We start from the raw sequence: 20,836 nt of genomic DNA, 5'->3' as shown, positions 1-20,836 counted from the left end.
ATTTAGCTAAACTCTTATGGTTCATTAACACACTTTATTTCACCATTTTCTATTCTCGATTGAAGTGAAGCCGTTGCCAAATGTCTGCTCTCTGGAGCTTGGCTTTTTATGCTTTATTGAGGTACATCAATGTATAAAATTGTTCAAGTATGTCCAAGCACCACAATTATTTATTGTAGCTAGGTTACAATATAATTCACAAATTCATTACTGTTCGACTCAGCGAAAAAAATATAACATTGCTCCACAGTTCAGTAATTTAGAAATTCAACGGTAGAACAATAACTGAAATTTCACCATACAAACGTATAAAAAACTCCCGTAAGGCTATTCACGGTTCCGAAAAACACGAAGCTGAGAAAAACGGATTTGATGCGCGCGTGCCAGCGATTTTAAAGTCGTTGCGGAGGCCTAAAATAGAGCGCGATGCGGGCGTTTTAAAAAATATCTGTCAACAGTAATACCAGGATGTGGGAAAGGTGCTTAGTTTTTAAACAAAACCATGATGGCGGCCATCGGAGACGAGGTCGTGGGACGCGAGGGGCACGATATTCTGCCGCATTTTGCTCCGAAATCGCTATTTCCGCCCTTCGTAGACGCGAAATGTATGTTTTTTTGTAAATGTAGGTGAAATGAGGCGTTCAAAACTTTTGGCCAGTATTTTAGAGTGTGCATAGATCCCGAATATGATACCGTGCAAAATAGAAATATTTGTATTTTTTAACACTTCAAGGTGATCTCCCCTTATCTTTCCTGTGAACACCCTGCACTTCCTTGCGCCTCTGAGCGGTGGCAAGGAAACAGGATGCCTCATTAGGCCTAGCCCTTTGGTAGCTTCCTCTTTGCTTCCAATGCAGCGTTACCCATAGCGGCCGCCAGCTCCACCACTTGCTAGAGAAAGCGCAGATGCGTTGTGTGTGTGCGTATTTGCGTCTCTTGTGCTCAAGACTTCGCCCCGACCTGGGGGCCACACTCGGCCCACGTGCCCTAGCTCTCAACCCTCAAGTGGCATATAAAGTTTTCTCTCTCTCTTGCTCGCTCTTGGCCTCAACTCATTCCCTGCCATCTTTGTGCAGTTCTATAATTGCTGAAAGTAACCAGTACGACGTACACGAAGTAGCTCTAATGCTGATGGCACTAAAGTGCGCATCAATGTCTAACGCTAAAATAACACCCTGATTTTCACGTATACACCTCGGCGACTGCGGACATCTATACAAATGAAAGAATTTGCATGTTTAATGTCTTATCATGCCCCGTTTATATGTATGCGCAGTTCCGCTGCCTGTCTGGCTCTGCCACTCAAGCCCTATAGAGCTTCGGCAGGTCGGATGCCTGTACATGTTATTTGTATTTGGCGCAGTGGTGTATCATTATCATTATCCACACATAATACTCCGATTAGTGGCAGTCACATGCTGTCCACATGTGATCTAAATTTATCGACGTAGCTGTTTAGTAGAAGACAATGGGAAACATACTGCATTGTTTGGCGCCTAAAACGCCCCTGATCATGGGACTTACCTAGTCGTCATAGCCATAGCCGTGTGCCTCGCGCTTAGTGGTTATCAGACGGGGAGCGCGATCGCAACAAGCCGGCGTCAAGTATCATGAAACGCCTTTGAACATTGCATCCTGAAACGACTACATGGCGCGGCATGGTCAGCAGCAACTGCCACTGTTACAAAAATTATATGGTCACCGTGGCACCCGTATTGGAGGAATGCCAAAGTATGGACGCCTAGGCCCTCGCCTTTTTTCATCTAACTTTCATCAATACTCCAATTTTAATTTTAATACTTGGCGCCACACTTCGTTTTCAAATTTCGCGCCACGCTTACCTCCGGACTCACTTCCAGATTTTAAAATTGGCGCGACTTTTGCTCCTGCGCCTCCCGCTTCCATTTTTCAAATTTACAACAACCCTTCAGCTCCGCCCACTTCAGGTGTTTTCAAATTTGGCGCCAAGCTCAGACCCCGCCAACTTTTTGGACATTTTTGGCTCTAATTACCCCAGAAACAAATCATGATTATTCCTGCGAGATTTTGCGAATCTCTATATAATGCAACCATTCTTTTTCTTATAAGCTGATTGGATGGAACGTTCTCGTGATGACACCAAACCGCGAACATACTCATACAATGAACGCGCATCAATTGTCAAAAGCAGCGAAGTGGCACATGAGTCGCTTTGCGAGAGCGTCAAGAATGTACCAAGGCGAAGAATCGAAGTCTGAACGCTACAAGAACGCTGGAGCGCACAAGGCACCGTTTCTTCCGCGTCGCGTCATCGCCTCGTCTACCGGCGCTGCCGCTTGACGCCCGCAGGAGAGGGCGACCAAACACGCGAGGGCATTGGACGTCTCCAGATGAGGATGTCCGGAGATGTTGGATAAAGCAGCTCAATTATCCTCCTTCAGTGGATAATCGTCCTCTTCAGCGGCGACGGGAACCTACTGCGGTGGCGCGGAGGACAATAGCACGCGGACCGCAGAGGTCATGGTTGCGTCACAGAGGCGTGGATTGATCTGCAAGTAGCTGCCAACACGCGGCTAGACATAACCTTTCGCCAATCTTCGCATACGAGGTATTTCCGATGGCGACACTGACACCTGGCCTAGCCAGATATCTGCGACTCCCTACCGTCGGTTCGCGCGAAGCTCCGAAATTACGCCTCGGCGACGCCAGTAGCAGAAACGCTAGCACGACACCGAAGAAACGCTGCCTTGTGGTTCAACCTTGAAACGCGTGGCGGCTCGAACGAAAGCCAAGCGCTTTTAGAAAGCTGCACTGTCAGCGACTAACCTGTCGGAGCAGCAATGGATGATTTGGTGGGCAGTCAATATACCTCATGATTATGGCACCGCTACTCTTGGGCTCGACCAAAGCAAGCGCACTCCTCACCAGTGCCACAATACAGCTTTTCTATGTCTGTTCCTCTCTCGATGAGGGCTCTCGATGTAAAGGCGCCGCACGATGAGAGGCGCAAGTCCGTTCTACTACATTTTTCACACTACAAAGCGCTCATAACTCCGCCCGAGCGTTAAAGCAACCGTCGTGTAATCATGTTAGACAGCGCCATTAAAATCATATACAGCAAGTTCTAAAGCAATGTTGACAAGCTAGCACTCATATGCACGACCATCGCTGTAATCATCATTGTTTGTGTTCATCTGCCCCCGCCGTGAACACAAATGAGTTTTTGCACAAAAATTTACTGCCTCGGCGTGGTTTTCCTGATCATAGCATTTCAGACCACACTGACCGTAAAGAAATGGAGTCCAACAGAGAGCTCGCAAAGACGCGGGGCTCTATATTCATCCCGCAAATGAAACAGGCTGGGTAACCGCCGGAATGTATACGGAAATAAAGTAGGAAGAGCCAAGCGAGGCTAGCTGGAGAGATAGTGACGGGGCCCTGTGACATAAAAACGAGATGAGATCCTTCCGCGCCCAATGTCCGGATTAAAGCAAGGAAATTTGATTGAGGCGAAATTCTGGAGGCCCGTATACTGTGCGAAGTCACTGCTTGTTAAAAAAGACCAGGTGGTCAAAATTTCTGCAACCATTTACTACGGCGTCCCTCATAGCTTGAGTCACTATGGGATGTTAAACACAATAAATCAAACCGCACCACACCAAAGAACATACTTTCCAGCAGCGCCGACGCGTTCGCTCTTGTCAGTAATGGTAAGGTCAAGCGAGCGTCATGCGCGTTTGGAGGCAGCCGCTCTCTGCCCTTCACCCTCCCTCATGCATTTCCTTCACTGTACTTGCATTCGCTCGTGCTCGCTCTTTTTCCAGTTTTACGCGCCACAAAGAGGGATACAGGTAGAGGAGGGCTGCAGAATAATTTTGACCATATGGCGTCTTCAACATGCACTGACATCGCACGTGACCCCACCACTACAGCACCTCTTTTTTCCCTTCTTCTTCCATTAACTCCTTTATCCCTTTCCTTACGACGCGGCTCAATTTAGGTGTCCACCAAGGTTTGAGACAGATACTGCGCCATTTCCTTTCCACAAAATCCAATTTTTAATTTTTAGACAGCGGAGATTCAACCCGCAATTAATGCGCGTCGCAGGTGTGGAGAACCAATTACAGACGCGAGGTACCGGCCCAGTCAACAGCGCAGCTGCGCTTAGAGACGCGCAACCTAATCCAAGGACGGAGTGCCTCGACATTCGCGATGAAAGCACTGCCGCGGTCAAGGCGCAAGTGCCCCGTGCAAGAACTTCAGCTAGGGACGCGGCGCACAAACAACGCGCACAGGTTGGCCTCTCTGCGACAGCAAAGGGGGTTCGCAACAGGACGTCCTTTACTGTGTTATTAACTTGCAGCGTTCAAAGCGAGCAAACAGCTCGGCGCCGATAAGAAACAAGCGACGCCAGGACGTCGAAGTTGGTTTACGGGGCTTTAACATCCCAAAGAGAGACAGGATGTGAGGGACGCCGTTGGGAAGAGGTCCGGAAATTTCGACCCCCTGCGCTTCTTTTACTTGCACTGACATCGCACTCTACGGGCCTCTACGATTTCATGTCGCATTTCTATGGAAGCGAAATTGTATAGGCCCCTTCGCGCTTGACGCATAAACTATAGATGAGATGTGCGTGAATAGCCCAAGGTTATATCCCACAGAGATGAAGCAGCAAATCCATTCAGTATTTCAAAATACGCGGGCAAAACGGTGTACAAAAACAGCCAGCGCTCACAATTGTGTCCTCAGGGTTGAGCACTGGTACTATTTTAAACCAAAATATAATTTCCCTCCGCGCAATCTAGCGAGGAAGTCTAAGCCCGCCTACAGAGACGCGGTTTCTTCGCTATTCGCAGAACGCATTTCGGTGCGGCTGATCTGCAACAAACCGCAATAAGTTTTTGTTTGCAGGACGACTCATTCGGAACTGTTCACCTACGTTCCAAGTAAAAACGAGGTTCCCGGTGCAGCCAGCGCGCAATGAGATGCATAGGGTCCTGCAAAGCAGTTATACAATCACGCCTTCTTGTAGCCGTGAGCAGTACTTTTGAACAACTAACGCATATAAAAAGACTAGTGGAACAGGTGCACACTTACCATTTGCTGCCGTTGGAGGGAAGTGCTCCTCGAGGTTCAAGAAACGCTTCTTCAAGTGCACTGAGTGTGCGCGCCTTGTTTCTTCTTGTAAGTTCGGTGGCTGGCGCTCTGAGGTTTCGTCAGCATTCATGTCAAACAGCAAAAATGGCAGGAAAACCACAGACGATGCGAAATTTTACGACACACTACACCTCCTCGTCCTCCACAAAATATTCCTTCTAGGCCACTAACTGCCCTCACGCTGACTGCTCGGCATCACTCTTGACTGATAGCACCGGCTCCTTTGTCGCCCCAGTTGCCAAGCTTTGCAGCGCGTGCGGTGAATATCGGATTTCCAGGCGAACGCTCGTGGAACTGCCAAAAACAGAAGCGCATTGCTCGCGGGAAGCAGTGGGAAAAGACGCGTCCGCATTTGGGCATTTGGTTTCGACAGGTTTCGACGCTATCAAGACGATTCTCTGAGGGGGGTGGCTTGCGAGAGAACTGGACGCTACCAAGACTATTCTCTGTGGGGAGGACAGGTACTAATACTCAGGACAGCTATATGTTGCTGTGCGATGGAAGTTGGGAACGCGTGCCGCCTGGTAACAGGCCGGCGTCCGTGGCTCGAGATCGCGTGCAAAAAGCGCTTGTGAAAGGCGGCGTCTCGCGCTCCTAGCTTCCACAGCATATCCATAGAAAGCTGTATCTCAATATAAAGTTAATGAACGCAGATGCACGCGTGGTTTCCTTGGTAAAAGTCACAGGCGCCACCAGATTCTCACAGCCGCCAGTATATTGGTGGCGGTGGTGGTGGTAGAATTTTATTGGATGCACTTGGGCTGGATATAGAGGAGAGTGGAGAGTTTCACCGCTCCCTAATATTTTATTTTGCCAAAAAATTGTGCTTAAAGTCCGAAAATATTAAACAAAACAAAACGTGTTCAAATTTGTGCTAATAAATTCTCTAGTGGGTAACTTTTGCTGCCGCGGGGATGCGCTGACAGCGGTAAAATTTCAAGCTTGTGCATGAAACCAGCGATTCTACGCCTTGTTTATTGTTTGCTACACGGCGTCCGAACTCAAGCTACTGTGCGGTTGAGCTATTTGAGCAGAAAAATTTGAACGAATGCAGCGAAGGCTCCGTGCCTACGGAGCCAACTTGCAAGAAGCGCTTAGTACGAAATCGACGAATACAACTTGTTGAAATCTGTGTTTTTCGCCTCTTTCGATCGATTACAAAAATGCCAAAAGGTGAGGTGTTACAGTATGAGATGTGTGGTTGTCTGTCTCTTTTAACTTGCGAAACAGAAGACGTCCACGAAGTGCGATTTTCTCGGGAAAAATAAAGTGCTTTGCAAGCATAAGCGTTTTTTATTTATATATCTGTGGTGCAGAGGTGACCGCGGGAACCCACCCCTTCTGCGCGCTAACTTTGCAGATTGCCTCCAGCACCCGCCACACGCACTTGCTTACCATCGGTTGCGCGATGCCGACGTGCGCCTCGCTACCAACGGCAGCCTGAAAGCCGCCCATGGCAAATAACCGCAGTACACACAGCACCTGCCGCCACGCCGGCCGCGCGCTCGTACGCAAACCTCCCAGTTGATCGGCGGGTTCTTCGCACAGCCGCTCCACAGTGTTTCGCCAGTCGAAAAACGCGTCGAAACAGCTCGTCCGGCAAGTGAAACGCGTCTTCGTGCACCCTCCTTCGCCGTTGCTCGCGCCAGCGCAGCCGCCTCAGTCGTATGGCCGCGTACACCGCTGCCATTTTCTGTCACGAACGCAACGGTCAAATTGATGGCCTCAAAAATGTGACAAAAAAACTCTAAATTTGCGGCTGTATTATTAGGTGCGCAACGTCGCCACTTCTGCCACATCTGTGATGTAATCTGCAGCTACCCATGACGCAAAAATGCAAAATTGCCTCCGGCCACGACCGACCAAAGCAAGCGAGGCTTATTAGCACCTTTGTGGCAAGTTTTTGACAATTTTCACAATTACCAGTTGCGTAATCTGCGTCCACGCCTCTCCAAGCCACCTCCCTCAGAAAATCGTCTTGGTAGCATTCGATCTTCTCCAAGGCACCCCCCTCAGAGAATTGACTTGGTAGCATCCAAGCCTCTCCCCCAATGCCTATGTGTTGATGCGTCCTCAGCGTCCTCTTCAACTCTTTTTCGCGGGCGACGCGTTTAGGTGTTAGCAGTTCGACGAGCGTTCGCCTAGAAACCCGACATTCCCCCCCTCAGAAATTCATATTGGAAGCGTCCACGCCTCTCCAAGCCACCTCCCTCAGAAAATCGTCTTGGTAGCGTCCGAGCCTCTCCAAGTCAACCCCCTCAGAGAATTGTCTTGGTAGCGCCCAAGCCTTTCCCCCAGCCCCGTGAGTGCACGCGCCCTCAGCGTCCTCTTCAACTCTGTCTTGCGGGCGACGCGTTTCGGTGTTGAGTTGTTCAACGAACGTTCGGCTGGAAATCCGACTGTCACCACTTGTGCTGCAAGGCTTAGCGACTGGGGTGACAAAGGAGCCGGTGGTATTAGTGAATAGTGATTTCAGTGCACTTCAAGAAGCGCTTCTGGCACCTCGAGCAGCACTGCACTCCAATGGCAACAAATGGTAAGTCTGCACCTGTTCTACTAGTTCTTTCTATGCGCTAGTTCTTCAATAGTAGTGCTTACGCCTACAGAGAGGCATGACTGTATAACTATTTTACTATTTTGATGGGCGCGATGCATATAATTGCGCGCTGGCTCCACCAGGAACCTCATTTTTTCTTGAAACGTAGGTGAACAGCTCCGCCTGGGTCGTCCTCCAAATAAAAGCTTATTGCGGGTTGTTGCAGATCAGCCACACCAAAATGCGAGACCTAAGCGTTCTGCAGACAGCGAAAAAACAGCGTTTCTGTATGGCAGATTTTGCAGACTTCCTCGGTAGATTGCGCGAAGGAAAATTATTTGTTGGTGCAAAATGCGACCAGCGCTCAACCCTGAACGAAAAATGTGAGCTCTAGCTGTTTTATTACACTGTTTTTGCCCATGTTTGTAGATTGCTGAATAAGTTTTATTGCATCACCTTTGCGTGATACAACTTTGGATTATTGACGCACATCGCGTCTATGCTTTATGTGGCAAGCGCGAAGGGGCCTATAGAATTTCGCTTCCATCGAAATGCGACAAGAAATCGTAGAGGCCCGTAGAGTGCGATGTCAGTGCAAGTAAAAGAAGCGCAGGGGGTCGAAATTTCCGGACCTCTTCCCAACGGCGTCCCTCACGTCCTGTCTCTCTTTGGGATGTTAAATACCCGTAAACCAACTTCGATGTCCTGGCGTGGCTTGTTTTTTTATCGACGCCGAGCTGTTTGCTCGCTTTGAACGCTGCAAGTTAATAACACTGTAAAGGACGTCCTGTCAGCGAACCCCCTTTGCTGTCGCAGAGACTCCAACCTGTGCGCGTTGTTTGTGCGCCGCGTCCCTAGCTGAAGTTCTTGCACGGGGCACTTGCGCCTTGACCGCGGCAGTGCTTTCATCGCGAATGTCGAGGCACTCCGTCCTTGGATTAGGTTGCGCGTCTCTAAGCGCCGCTGCGGTGTTGACTGCGCCGCTACCTCGCGTCTGTAATTGGCTCTCCACACCTGCGACGCGCAATAATTCCGGGTTGAATCTCCGCTGTCAAAAAATTGAAAATTGTATTTTGGGGAAAGGAAATGGCGCAGTATCTGTCTCACATCTTGGTGGACCCCTGAACCGCGTCGTAAGGGAAGGGATAAAGGAGGTAATGAAAGAAGGGAAGAAAGAGGTGCTGCTGTAGTGGTGGGGTCACGTGCGATGTCAGTGCATGTTAAAGACGCCATGTGGTAAAAATTATTCCGCAGCCCTCCTCTACCTGTATCCCTCTACGCGGCGCGCAAAAGCGGAAAAGGAGTGGGCACGAGCGAATGCAAGCACAGGGGAGGAAAAGCATGAGGGAGGATGAAGGGCAGAGGGCGGCTGCGTCCGAACGACCACGACGCTCGCTTGACCTTACTATTACTGACAAAAGCGAACTCGTCGGCGCTACTGGCAATTTTGTTTTTTGATGTGGTTTGGTTTGTTTTATCGGGTTTAACTTCCTAAAGCGACTCAATTTATGAGGAATGCCGTAGTGAAGGGCCGCAGAAAGTTTGACCACCTGATCTTCTTTAACGAGCAGTGACATCGTAGAGTACACGGGCCTCCAGAGTTTCGCCTCAAAGTTCCTTGGTTTAAGCCGGGCATAGAGCGCGGAAGGATCTCATCTCGTTTGCATGTCACAGGGCCCCGTCACCATCTCTCCAGCTATCCTCGCTTGGCCCTTACTACTTTATTTCGGTATATATTCAGACGGTTACCCAGCTTGTTTGATTTGCGGGATGAATATAGGGCTCCGCATTAAAACTTTTTGAGCTTTCTTGTTGGACTGTATTTCTTTACGGTCAGTGTGGTCTGAAATGCTATGATCAGGAAAACCACGCCGAGCCAGTAAACTCTTGTGCAAAAACTAATTTGTGTTCAGGGCGGGGGCATGTGAACACAAAAAAGGATGTTTACAGCGATGGTTGTGCATATGAGTGCTAGCTTGTCAACATTGATTTTGAACTTGCTGTATACGATTTCTACGGCGCCGTCTAACGTGATTAGGCGACGGTAGCATTGTCGCTTGGGCGGAGTTACGAGAGCTTTGTAGTGTGAAAATGTAGTGGAACGGACTTGAGCATATTATCGTGCGGCGCATTTACATGGAGCGCCCTCATCGAGAGAGGCCAGACACAGAAAAGCTGCATTGAGGCGCTGGTGAGATGTCCGCTTGCATTGATAGAACCCACACGCATAAGCATGCATATATGCCATAATTAAACATGCGCTATAGTGACTGCCCCTCGAATCATGAATTGCTGCTCCGGCAGGTTAGTGTCTGTCAGTGCAGTTTTCCAATGGCGTTTGGCTTTTGTTCAACCCGCCGAGCGTTTCAAGTACGAACCGTAAGGCAGCGTTTCTTCGGCGTCGCGTCAGCGTTTCGGCTACTGGCGTCGGCAGTGGACCCGGCGTCTTGGCTATGTAGTTAGCGCGCTCGGCTGCTGATCCGGAGTTCCCGCGATCGAAGCCCATTGCGGCGGCTGCGTTTTAATGGAGACAAAACGCTAAAGCGCCCGTGTGCTGTGCGATGTCAGTGCGCGTTTAAGATCCCCAGGTGGTCAAAATGATTCCAGTGTCTTCACTACGGCACCTTTTTCTTCCTTTCTTCTTTCACTTCCTCCTTTATCCATTCTCTTACGGCGCGGTTCAGGTATCCAAAGATATATGAGACAGATACTGCGCCATTTTCTTTTCCCAAAAGCCAGTTATTGCAATTATTATTATTGTTATTATCGCCGGAGGCGTAATTTCGGCGATCAGAGCACGCTGACGCCGGTTGTCCCAGATATCTGGCTACGCCAGGCGTCAGCGTCGGCACAAAAAATACTTGGCAGGTAAATAATAATGAAAACTAATGCCTAGCCGCTCGTTGGCAGTGACCTACATATCAATCCACATAGCTGTGACGGCACCACCGCCTTTGAGGTCATCGTGCCATTGTCTCCCTTGCCCACGCAATAGATACAGAGGAAAGATAATTGAGCGGCTTAAATTTTGCCACGATCTCCGGACATCCTCGTCCGGAGACGTCCAAATGCCCTCACGTGTTTGGTCTCCATCTCCCGCGGCCGCCGACGGAGAACGCCGGTAGACGAGACGCTGGCGCGACGCGGAAGAAACGGCGCCTCGTGCGATCCGGCGTACGTGTAGCGTTCAGACTTCGACGCTTCGCCGCGGCACATTCTTGGCGCTCTCGTACCGCAACTCATGCGCCACGTCTCTGCTGAATGCTTTATTAATTCGTATGCTTTGTATGCCTATGTTTGTGGTTTCGTGTCATCCCGAAATTGTCATCGCTATAACGTTCAAACGAATTGAGTTGGAAGAAAAGGAATGGTGGCATTAAATAGAGGATCAAAAATCTCGCAGCGTTAATAATGAGGTGCAGGAGGTGTAATTGGTAATTAAACAGAACCAAAAATGTCCGCAGAGCGGGCAGAGTCGAAGCAAAAGTGACACAAAATTTTAAAACACCAGATGTAGGCGGAGCTACTGCGTGGTGCCAAATTTGAAAAACCGGAGGTGTGGACGCACTAAGGCATGCCCCCAAACATGAAAAAGAAGCGTGGCGCCAAGTTTGAAAACTTTAAATGGGGAATGATGGAACTTGATTAGTTTAGGTAAACCAGGAAAAAAGGGGCGAGGCGGCGTAAATGCTTACGCATTCCTAAAATTCGGGTGCCGTAGTGATCTCATGATGGTTATAACTTTGGCAGCTGGTCATGATGCTGGCCATGCCGCACCATGAAGTCGTTTCAGGGTGTAATGTTGAAAGGCGTTTCAAGGCGCTTGACGCCGGCGTGTTGAGACCGTGCGCCCCGCCTGATAACCACTAAACGGGAAGCACGCGGCGAAGGCTATGAGACACGATGTAAGTCACATCATGAGGGGCGTTTTCGGCACCAAATGATGCAATGTGATTCCCAATGCCTTTTGCTAAACAGCAGCGTCAGTAAATTTAAATCGCATCTGGACAGCATTTGACTGCCTCTAATCGGTGTATTGTGTGCGCATAATAATCTACTGATATTAATCACTGCGCCAAGCATAAACACAATGCACAGATATCTGACCAACCAAATCTCCATAGGGCTTGAGTGGCAGAGCCCGACAGGAAGCGGAACCGCGCATACATGCACAGAGGATATTATAAGATATTTACCCAGCAATGCTTTCATAAATATACATGCCCGCAGTCGCCGAGGTGTATTCCTGAAAAAGCGAGGTGTTAATTTCAGCGTTGGACATATATGCGAACTTTTGTGCTAGCAGTATGAGAGCGCCGTTGTGTGAGCCGTACTCGTGTCTTTCAGCATTTAAAAACTGCGCGAAGAAGACGCGTAGGGAGGAGAACCCAAAGACGCAGGGTGAAAACGGGTCTGCGCTCTCCGTAACAACTGGTGATGGCGTTCGCTATCGCTAACGTTGCACTGGCAGCAAAGTGCAAGCGACCACTGTGCACTCTGATTTACATACGCACTCTATCACTGCGCGTCTAGCTCCAATGAGGCACTCAGTTTCCATACAACCGCTTAGAACAACAAAGAATTACAGGTTGTTCACGAGAAGATGTGATTTTCAGAAAAGGCCAATTTTGCTTAAAAGTCTTGATTCTTTCACGATCATGGCGACGGCATTATTGGGCGCCGAAGAGATTGTGAGAGAAGTTGATTATTCAGTAAGCTACATAAATTTCCTAATTATAGTTTAAATTTTAGCAGTTCGGCGCTTGGTAGAAATTATAGAATTATGGCGGGTCATCAGGGCAGCTAGTTCCAGTTAGTAGATGTGTAAAATAGTAATTTCTCGCCGATCTACGACGCTTGGAATTTCGGAAGCGCAGACGCATCCAAGGGACGCGGGGCGGCTGCGGAGCCCGCATAGTCTCTCCCACGAAGAGAAGTAGTTCAGGGTAGACGCATGACATTCCTTTCGCGGTTTCCCTCTGGTTCGAGTGGCGATATGCGAGGCACTTCTCTGGCGGGGGTGGAGGGAGGAAATCGTGGCTGCGCTCAGCTTTCGTGTCCGTTAGATACGTCTGAACGGGTGCAATTACTCGAGGCGCTGTACTATAAAGGGCTGTTTTACAATTCCCCACACCCGATAATTTCTATAAGGTACCTTGACGGATCGCTCCTCTTCACTAAATGAAAAGAAGAGCCTAAGAGTTAATACATAAGAGTTCATTCACATATCTAAGTTTATGAGCCTACAAATGAATTATGACGTCCGCCAATTCCATCGCTGTGATGGTGAATCATTTTAGCTCGAACAGCCTAAGAACACACTGTAACTTCTTCTCACCTCCCGAATTTCAAGCCAGACCCTACTGACCGCCATACCTTCGGTGTCAGTTACGCAATTGGAAGGATTTTACTTGATACGTGACAAATACTTAGTTTTTGTCTTCTTTATTTACGCCACCTCTGTAGCCATCAATATCAAGGGGGAAGAGCGCACTTTGTAAAAACGCTCTGTTCGGTTGGCTGGGAATTGCGTGCCTCTTTAACTCTACAAATTCCGCGATTTAGAATAAAGTGTCTCCTGCTTTCTTAACTCTGCGCATTTTGTTTCAGATTCACTGGTTTCATCTGACTGGGTTATTGAGGAACTCAAGCCCTTTCAGGTACGGACCTTGCATTGCCCACGAGCACTACTCCTATTGCATTGTGCCTGTCACGTGCAAAGTTAGCAGTCGATAATAATTGTTGGTGCCTAATAAATTTTGCATCCCAAGAGAGCAGTGTGACCTGTTGGACACGTTATAAAGGGGGATCGATATTTACAGCAGTCACTCGGGCCAGTTGTCACACAAAGAAATTTCCCGATGCTTGCAGTTTTTACATTATACGCATTGAAATGCGAGAGCTATCGCCCGGGGCAGGACTTGATGGCGAGAACTTCTACTCAGCTTGATATTAGCGTGACATTAGTGTGCGTTTATTTATTGATTAAAATACCCTTAAGGTTCCTCTTTCAAAGGTACTACATAAGGGGGGAGGAGCAGTAGAAATCCAAATATTCGTCACAACATAATACTTAAAAGAACACACGAAAACAAGCAAGAATAACTAAACAAAAATATACGCGAAATTTTTTACTTAATTTTCTAAAAATCTTTTTTCAACGCTAGTATTATCACTAGATTATAAAGTGATAAGTATAGGTAAATCGCTAAAACTAAACAAATGCATGGGAACAAAATTTTAGGGTGCGTAATCAATCATCGCAACAGGCGCGTCTTCAGATCAAAAAGAAAGAATGCAAAAAAGAAAGGATGACATCATTAGGATTGTGGGTTAAGTTGCTTGTCATCGAACCACAGATTAGCACTTTAAATTTAGTTGTGTTCGATTTGGTACCTATATTTAATGAAAAATAGTTTCTTTCGATGAGTGTGCATAGAATGAATGACTTCCTGAAAATGAATTCTTGAAAATATGCGGAATCTGTGCGTATGAAGCTAAAGGCCGCCTTTTTTGTTATGGTGACAGAGTTACAGCGATGGACAGCGTGTTCTCTGGAAAAGCTGTTTGGGCGCCTGAACTTTATATAGGACGCGTAGACAACAGGAGGGATGGTGGTGTTTTGGAGAATATCCTTAGGCGACTTCGACATGCGAATGTTGGAACAAGTGCACCACAATCAAGGCTTGGTTGTGGCTTACTACTTGTTAACCATGCTATATATTTGCCCTACGATCCGTCACTGTGTAGCACTATATTTTCCTCGATGGACCGCACTGTGTTGGCCCTCTGTTCCTCACTCTTTGTTTATACTCTTTAATGTTTATTGAAATTTTTAGGAAATACATGTTTGCCATGGGACCGATGCTAACGGTGATGTAAAAGTCACCTGACACGGCCTTCGGCACCACAGATTACATGTGCAACACAAGATGCCGGGCATAGATCAAAACAAAACTGTCAGAAAGTGGTCGCGGATACATTGCATTTACAAACATTTAAAAAATACAACACTTTACGTACATCAAACGAACTGTTAAAAAATCAGAAATGCGAGGACACAGCAGGAATAGGGCACAAATAATCACATATGTTCCACAAAGAATAGTTTAGTTTTTTCCTGAAAGATGACAAGGATGATGATTGTTTAAGAAGATCAAATATGCAAGGGTAACTATTCAGAAAGCTCGAGATTTGCCAGTGATATAACTGCTCACCAAACCCGGTTCTTATACGAGGTTTTAGAAAGTTGACTTTTCTTAAACCATAGTGTGTATCTTTGCTGTTAAACGTATTTAAAAACGCAACACAATCAGTTTTGTATTGCATGTATATAATTTCGGACAGTCGTTGATTATAGAGTGTTGTTATACTTAATATCTCAATTATTTTAAAGTACGCTAAAATAGAGTCATATCATCATAGATTATAAATGAAACGCAACCCTTTTTTTGAAGAATATAAATATTTTCTATGCTTGTTTTCATGCCTACTCCCCATACTAACAAACAGTACTGCACGCGAGACAGGATCGTGGACAAATATAGTTGCTTCCTAAATGTATTGGGGAAAGGGGCGAAATTTATTTAGTATACCAATTCATCGGGCAGATTTGCTGGTTACAAGGTTACTTGGTAACATCGGCGGAGGTTTCGTGAAACAGCACGCATAAATATTTATGCACTGACAAACGTTCTACGTGGCTACACTGGAAGGAAAGTGGGATAGAGTTAATTATTGGTTTATTGACTGCTGAAAAAAGTTGCATATTTCGTTTTATTAATATTGAACATAAGCAGGTTGGCACAAAGCCATTCCGACAGATCTTCGAGTCATTTGTTTGGCACAGACAATAGAGTGGATAAGTTTTGTGAGGCAAAAAATGCACTAGTGTCATCGGCATAGAGGAATAGATTAGTAGTTCCAGGGATAGCAATGATGCCATTAATATATATATAAAAAATTAAAGGGCCGAGGATGGAACCCTGAGGAACCCCATATTTTATGAACTCCGAATCCAAGGCAATATCATTCAAAATGACAAATTGAGAATGGTTGGACAAAGAGCTGCGAAGTAGCTGGAGTGCTATGCCTCTTATTCCGTAGTGCGGCAATATTTGTAAAAGAATTTAATGTTTCAGTCGAATGCTTTGTTGAAATCCAGAAAAATTCCTATGGTAAACAGATGCATTTCTATGTTATATGCTAACTTATCTTTAATGAATATTAAAGCAGATTCAGCTGATTTTTCTTTCTGGAAACCATACTGGGCTTCAGAGAGAAGCGCATTTTCAGTTCATTGCTTACTTAACCTTGTATTAATCACTTTTTCTACTTTTTTGGAAACCAGCGGGAGCACCGATATTGGACGGTAGTTACTGATACAGTTGGCAGCACCGCCTTTGTGAAGAACTATGACTCTAGCGATATTCGTTTTATCTGGAAATATTACAATAGATAATACCAGATTTTTTAAGTGGCATAGAACTTTAGAGAGAATATCAGAAACAGCTTTGATTGGCACCGCAGAATTGTCATCAAAATCAGAACTGCTATTTTTTTTCCCGGTGATTAGGCAAACAATTTCAGTTTCTGTGGCCAGGTAAAGGAAAATGGAGTTGGATGGTTTACATTGAATGTACTTCTCGAACTCATAAGAACCACGAGCAGTAAAAGATACAAAAGGTAAAAAAAATGTCTATTGAACTCATTGCTCAGATTAGTATCGCCAAACATTTGGTTACCGATATTTAATTCAGCGGGTGTAAAGGTATGACGTTCATTAAGTAAACTTTTTACAACGCGCCAAGACATTCCAGTATCATAGCAAATGTCAGCGAATTTCTTGGGATAATAGCGAATGCGTGCTTTTTTATATTGCTCTCAACTTGTTGCGGTTTTTTTTGTATTCCGCAAACAACCCTTTATCTATGCAGGATAAAAATTTTTGAAAAAGGGCATTTCGAGCTTTTATTCTTAGCTGCAGCTCGCCATTAATCCAAGGTTTCCTGGCTCTTTTGCTTGTCTTTACTGTTAAAAAGGGGAATGCGATATCATATAACTTTACTACTTTTTCTAGGAATCGTTCGTACAAGTCATTGGGGTTTTGGAGTGCCGAAAGGTTGTGCCAATCTAGAGCAGCTACAAGAGATCGACACTGTTCACTACTTCTCTTTGTAATTATTCGAGTAATGCGTGCAGTGTTTGTGCATCGACAATCTATACACCGCCCTCTTGGTACAAAACCGAAAATAGATAAATAATCGCTGACGCCACTGGTAAGAACACCAGCTATTGGTTTTTCGTGATCGCAACTTAACAGATGTCTATTAATGACTTAGTATTGAAAGTGACATGGGTCGGGGCATTTATAACATTGGAGAAGTCATAACAAGACAGAATATCAACGAAAGTGCCAGATGCATGTGATGGGCGAAGCAAGCTAATGTAAAATCACCTATAATTATGACAGGAAGTTCTACCGTGAGGGATTGCATACTCTTGAATTTGATGTCTATAAGTGGTCATTTACATGGCTCATTTTCCACCCAAAACAAGCACGTGCTTTCAATGAAAACATTAGGAAGAAAGACTGCCATGACACAATTGAGTTGCAACTATATTCTGTGTTGCGCTATACATTTTTTTGTGCACTGGGATGAAGCGAAAGCTTCAAAGAAAGCACGAAGCGTCGAGTACTTGTTGTGCCAGAGTCACCAAGGCCAGCTTGTCCGTGAGTTGGTCCGATGTCAGCCAGGCGCGCTTGAATGGGGGTGTGGAGTGCCGACTGAAGGAGATAAATTGCTACGTGGCAGGGATAAACGATATGTTTCAGATTAACGTGTGCTCGCGAGGAATTTGGGACATGCAAGATTGCGATAGAATAACCAGGATGCTCTCTTTAGCACCGAACGTCATTGATGAGCAAACACACGGTTTTTAAATTCCATATTGACCTAAGGTTCTGATTCCCTCAAGACATATAAAAAAACAAAATTATTGAGAAAGGGCTTTTAGGTGAATGAAGCGAGAATAAATTACCCGATGTTTTCTCAGCTTCAGGAACATTGCCGCTGTGTGTGGTATGAAGACAGGTGTTCAGGGGAGTCAGCTAGAGGCAATTTTCGGTACTTACCACCTCCCATTACAAATACAATTTGCATTGTATGCGTGTGAGAATATTTTAAACGTGATTTATGCAAGACAAAAGATGCCTTCAAGATTTGCACACAGTTCAAATTGCCACATTGTTTTAGACAGTGGAAGCAGCAGGCTTGTTGATCATTTAAAAGCCTCCAGAGCCCACGCACAATTTTTTTCTCGCTCACTGAATTTAATAGAGCTAGTGCGACGCCCCAACTCTGGTCTAGTTGGCAGTTATGGGCCTTACGCGTGTGCTCCGGAAAGCTTGTGAACACGCACGCGGTCAGATAACTTTCTGGAGCTCTGTTTGTGATGCTAAACTCACTCCTCTTATGGCATTTCACCGCCTTGTACGCGACCAACTTTCAGCTGGGGCATTAACATTGCCTCTGTGCAATGCGCACCCGTGAATTTCAGCTGCCCGGAGCTGCAGCGAGGAGCCAGAGCAGTGGACTGCCTGCCATTCCATCCTTTGCGTCTCTGTTCGCACAAGTGAGTCCTGGAAACGTTAGACCGTATCCTGCAGTGGAAAGAAGCTCGCGAGAAGTGTGGCGCGTCGCGGAAGGTGAGTGTCTGCGATTTTGTTCGAGCAAAAAACTTCATTGCGCCAGCTTTTCAAGCCGTCAGCGGGGCCGCGAGCTTGGCCTTGAAAGTAGATCCAGGTCAGCGGGGCCGCAAGTTTGACCTGTAACGTAGCTAGAGGTGAAACCATGAGCATAACTGGTGGTAGTCAGGTTCGAAACATGTCGTCAGCTACAGCAGGCGACACAAGCGGCTGTTGCACCATTGATCTCCACTTTGACCTTTAACCTTGACCTTTGGTCAAGCGGAAAAGCGGAAAAGCGTCTGCCGGCATCGCATGCATAGGTTATGAAAGTGGGTTCTGCATAAAACTCCGCTGCACTTTGATGCGTTCAGCAGAACGCTAGGTGTGATCGATGCCACTCCTACCATGGAGAGCAGCAGATGTGCGCTCCGTCACCGCGTTGCGGAGGGGAGGAAAGGAGGCATACAAGGTGTGCTGCCTACTTCCTGCTTGACGTCACACACCTTGACCGAGCGAAGCCGGAAAGCGGCTGCTGGAATCTCATGGGCAGGGCATCAATGTTTGTTCTGCATAAAACACTGGTGAACTTTTATGCACTTAGCTTAAAGCTAGGTGTGTGTGACGCGGTAGGCACCGCAAGTTCCTCGGCCACAAACGTAACCAGACAGATGGAGCTTTTCGCCTTCGACCAAGATTAACCATGGCTAGACCATCAGCAATTTTTTGGACTCGCAGAGATGGGCGCGTTATGAAATATATACTAGCTGTTATTCAGACGGCAGTCATTGTAAGAAGCAGTGCGTGCGGGGATTCGGCTATATTCTCGAACCTTTCTATTGTTGCTGAAAAATACTTTCATTCTATCTGTCAAAGCTGTCATGAGGGACCCGCCCTAAGATGGTCGGGACGCTCTATTGCATCTCCCGCACAATGCATACAGCATCACTTGCGTATATAGTGAGCTGACAGCCCGACCTGAGACGAGCGGCTTGTTGTGTAGATAATCACTGGAGTCAAGCGGCGTCTTTTAAGGTGCACGAACCGAGTGAAGATTTCCTCTTGTTAAAGACGAGCAAAACTGTAATAAGCGGTAACAGTCGTTGGTAGCAATACCACGTCCTTTCCATGCATCATTACCTATAGAATGTGACCCAATACGGTGCCTTCCATTTTTTGCGCATATTTCTGTGTTTGCAATAACAGTGCATAGCTTCCAAAGACGTCAGTTTAGGGATGTCAGTGTCTGCGTGGGCGTGGTATTTGGCTGCTTAAAGCGCAGTAATTGCCGCGGTAGGATACTTGCAATAAACTTAAACTTCTTTTAACGAAAGTTCCCAGAGGTATAGCGCGGGAGAGCGAAAGCATGCTGAACACAAAGCAACCGAGGTACCTTTGGCGTGAATTAAACCTGCTAGGTTCAGCCGTGGTAACCGCAACTTTCAAGCATCTCGCACACTCCATAACAGGACGATTCGTAGTTTATATTGTCGACAGCATGAAAACTTCGAAATCCTCATTGAGTAGCCTTCCGGTTCGCGTTGAGATGGAAATCATTCAAGTTCCCAGACCAGGCATATACCGAAAAGGCCTGCCTCATCGTCTCCCCTTGGGAACAGCGCCGAGCATAATAAAGGTTCCTTACGCCACATTGCGTGCAGTGAAAAAAGCAACATCCAAAAGCGTTGTAGGTTGTGTGTCCGCGATTTTTATCTTTTCTTGTTCTGCTTTTGGTGACTACGTTGCGCAAGTCGATGCTGACGGCGATGTTGACCGACAAATGTTGACCGACAAATTACCTTAACGAATCTATGGTCTTGTGCAGCTTGTCAATTCAACTTCCTTAGTCTCTGTCCTCACCTCTGGTTTCGGCATTTGGTATGCTATACCAACCAGCCCAACAAACAAATGAAAATTGCTGAGGCGAGGCCGAGATATGCTATGTCGAGGATGATGCAGCTGAGATAGCCGCGCTTCCCGATGCAGCTGAGACAACTGATGCAGCCGAGGATGATGCAGCTGAGACCCAGTGGCGTGCCAACTGTGTCTGGCAGCCGCGGCTTACTGAAGTATTCAGTATTTTGGTGAAGTGTGTTTTAGCAACCAAAAAGGTAAAAATGCACTAACACTTACGGGGCGTTCTACGTACAAGCAGCTAAATATCATGAAAACTCTTTGCGCTGATCGCTAAAAGAAAGAAGAACTTCGTTGTCTTCGGACTGGCTGGCCAAGAAAGGAAGTAAATGTGCAGTTGTGACCATTTTTACACATTCATTCGAGAACTACAAAGTGTTGGATACTGATGCGTGTAATGTTTCGGAGCAGGCTGACATAATTGTATCTCCCTCTTTCCTTCGTGTCGTGAGGGTCTAATATTCCCAAACTACAATACTCTTTCCTGGCACCGTACACGCTTTGTTATTATCAGGTGCGCTTTGTAGCCCTCGCGATTGGGCTGGACAGGGACACTTCAGGAG

The 20,836-nt window shown here is 46.7% G+C and overlaps 1 long non-coding RNA gene across 1 annotated transcript; it reads left to right on the top strand.

Moving 5' to 3' along the window:
* Positions 1 to 7,557: 7,557 nt before the first annotated feature.
* Positions 7,558 to 18,292, top strand: LOC144105895 (uncharacterized). The gene is made up of 3 exons (XR_013308912.1): positions 7,558 to 7,672; positions 13,283 to 13,332; positions 18,233 to 18,292. It is a non-coding gene; the product is annotated as an uncharacterized LOC144105895 (long non-coding RNA).
* The last annotated feature ends 2,544 nt before the right edge of the window (positions 18,293 to 20,836 follow it).

Source organism: Amblyomma americanum, chromosome 1 (assembly GCF_052857255.1).
Source record: "Amblyomma americanum isolate KBUSLIRL-KWMA chromosome 1, ASM5285725v1, whole genome shotgun sequence".
In the NCBI taxonomy this organism is placed as follows: Eukaryota; Metazoa; Arthropoda; class Arachnida; order Ixodida; family Ixodidae; genus Amblyomma; species Amblyomma americanum.
This window is presented reverse-complemented; position numbering and strand designations above follow the sequence as displayed.